Consider the following 2,950-nt stretch of genomic DNA (forward strand, 5'->3'; position numbering starts at 1 on the left):
CCCTCCTGGCATTGCTCTTACTGCTCAGGGTTGCTTTGGCTATCTGAGGTCTTTTGTGCTGCCGTATGAATCTTAGGATGATTTTCTCCAGTTCTGTGAAAAATGTCATGGGGATTTTGATTGGCATTGCATTGAATCTATAAATGGCTTTTGGTAGGATGGTCATTTTCACAATATTAATTCTTCTAATCCATGAGAATGGGAGGTCCTTCCATCTTCTGATGTCTCCCTCAATCTCTTTTTTTAAAGATTTAAAAATTTCATTGTAGAGCTCTTTAATGTCTTTGGCCACGTTTATTCTGAGATATTTTTATTTTTTTTAAAGCTATTGTGAAGGGGAGTGTTTCCATGTGCTCTTTCTCTGATTGATTGTTATTGGTATGTAGAAAGGCTACAGACTTTTGTAGGTTAATTTTCTAACCTGCCACTTTGCTGACCATGTTAATAATTTCTAGGAGTTTTGTGGTGGAATTTTTGGTGTCTCAGATATAATATCATATCCTCTGCAAAAAGGATAATTTGATTTCTTGTTTTCCAGTTATTACTCCTTTAATTTCCTGCTCTTGTCTTACAGTTCTCCATTTAGAATGATGTTGGCTGTGGGTTTCTTATATATGGCTTTAATTATGTTGAGGTATGTTCCCTCCAGTCCAAGTCCCTCTAGGACTTTGAACATAAATGCATGTTGAATTTTGCTTGAACATAAATGCATGTTGCATTTTGTCAAAGACCTTCTCTGCATCTATTGAGATGACCATGTGGTTCTTGTTGTAGAGCCCATTTATATGATTTATGACGTTTATTGACTTATGTATATTGAATCATCCCTGCATCTCTGGGAAAGCTGACTTGATCATGGTGGATGATGTTTTTGATGTGTGTCTGTATGTAATTTGTAAGTATCTTGTTGAGAATTTTTGCATCTATGTTTATTAAGGATATGGGTCTATAGATGCCTTTCTGGTTGTATCTTTACCTGGCTTTGGTATTAGAGTGATGCTGGCTTCATAGAAGGAATTTGGAAGTTCTCTCTCCATTTCTATTTTTTGAATAAATTAAGTAGTATTGGATGTAGATCTTCTTTAAATGTCTGATAGAATCCCACTGTAAATCCATGTGGTCCTGGGCTTTTTTCAGTTGGGAGGTTTTGTATTATTGTTTCAATTTCTTTTTGTATTATGGGTCTGTTTAAGCTGTTAATCTCTTCTTGGTTTAGTTTTGGTGGTTCCCATGCCTTTAGATATCCATCCGTTTCTTTTAGGTTTTCAAATTTAGTAGCATATAGGTTTTTAAAGTATTCCCTTATAATGGTCTGTATCTTTCTGGTGTCTGTTGTGGTGTTTTCCCTTTCATCCCCGATTTTATTGATTTGGAGGTGCTCTTTCTTTCTTTTCTTTAAATGGGCTAGCAGTCTGTCAATCTTTTTTCTTTTTAAAGAACCAGTTCTTAGATTTGTTGATTCTTTGTATTGTTTTCTTTGTTTCAATTTCATTAATTTCTGCCCTGATTTTTGTTATTTCTTGTCTGCTGGGTTTGGTTTCATTTGTTGTTGCTTTTCAAGTGTCTTGAATTGCAATGTTAAGTCATTTATTTATGTTTTTTCTGATTTTTTGATGTAGGCACTTAGAGCCATAAACTTCCCTCTAAGGATCGTTTTCAGCATGTCCCAGACATTTTGATGTGTTGTATTGTCTTTTTCATTTAGTTCCAGTAATATTTTATTTCTTTCTTAATTTCTCTTTTGACCCATCCATTATTTAGGAGTGTGTTGCTTAATCTCCATGTGTTCATGTGGTGACTAGGGCTTCTTCTGGTGCTGATTGTAAGCTTTATTGCATTGTGGTCTGATAGAATGCATGGAATTATTTCAATCTTTTTGTATTTGTTGAGGTTTGTTTTGTGCCCCACTATATGGTCAATTTTGGAGAGGGTTCCATGGGGTACTGACTAGAAAGTATGTTCTTTGGTGCTTGGGTGGAATACTTGGTAGATGTTTGTTAAGTCCATTTGATATATGGCATTGTTTAATTCAGATGTCTCTCTGTTAACTCTCTGCCCTGTAGACCTATGTAATGGAGACAGTGGAGTATTGAAGTCCCCTACTATTAATGAGTTGGGATTAATCTGGGTCTTAAAGTCCTGTAGTATTGTTTTTATGAAGTTGGATGCACCAGAGTTTGGTGAATATATGTTCATGATTGTAATATCTTCTTGATTTATTGTTCCTTTGATCAGAATGACGTGGCCCTCTTTATCTCTTCTGATTAGTTTTAGTTTAAAGTCCATTTTGACAGATATTAGAATTGTTACGCCTGCTTTTTTCTTAGTGCCATTTGCTTGGTATATTTTTTTCCATCCTTTCACTTTGAGATAGTGTCTGTCGTTGAAAGTGAGATGAGTTTCTTGCAGACAACAAATAGATGGATTTTCTTTCTTAATCCATTCATATAGTCTGTGTCTTTTGACTGGGGAGTTCAGTTCATTAATGTTTAAAGTTATTAATGAAAGATGAGTATTAAATACTGTCATTTTTATTTCTGTTTACATTCTTGATATAGCTGTACTTTTCCACAGTTATACCTCCATTGAATTTCTTTCCACAACAGCTTGGGTGTAGTTGTTTTCTTCAGCTCTTTGTATTGCTTCCAGAACTCTTTGAAGGGCTTGTTTTGTGGACATGAACTCCTTCAGCCTATTTATGTCATAGAAGATTTTTCTTTCCCCTTCAACTATAATAGACATTTTGGCTGCATATAGTAATCTGGGTTGGCATCTGTGGTCATTTAACACTGGGAATACTTTGGTCCAGGCTCTTCTGGCTTTCAAAGCTTGCATTGAAAAGTCAGCTGTAATCCTAATGGGTTTTCCTTTATATGTGACTTGTTTCTCTTTTGCAGCTTTCAGAATTTTCTCTTTGTTTTGTGCGTGTAGTGTTTTTACTACGATGTGC

This window comes from Nannospalax galili, unplaced genomic scaffold (genome assembly GCF_000622305.1).
Source record: "Nannospalax galili isolate Female #2095 unplaced genomic scaffold, S.galili_v1.0 scaffold95, whole genome shotgun sequence".
Lineage (NCBI taxonomy): Eukaryota > Metazoa > Chordata > Mammalia > Rodentia > Spalacidae > Nannospalax > Nannospalax galili.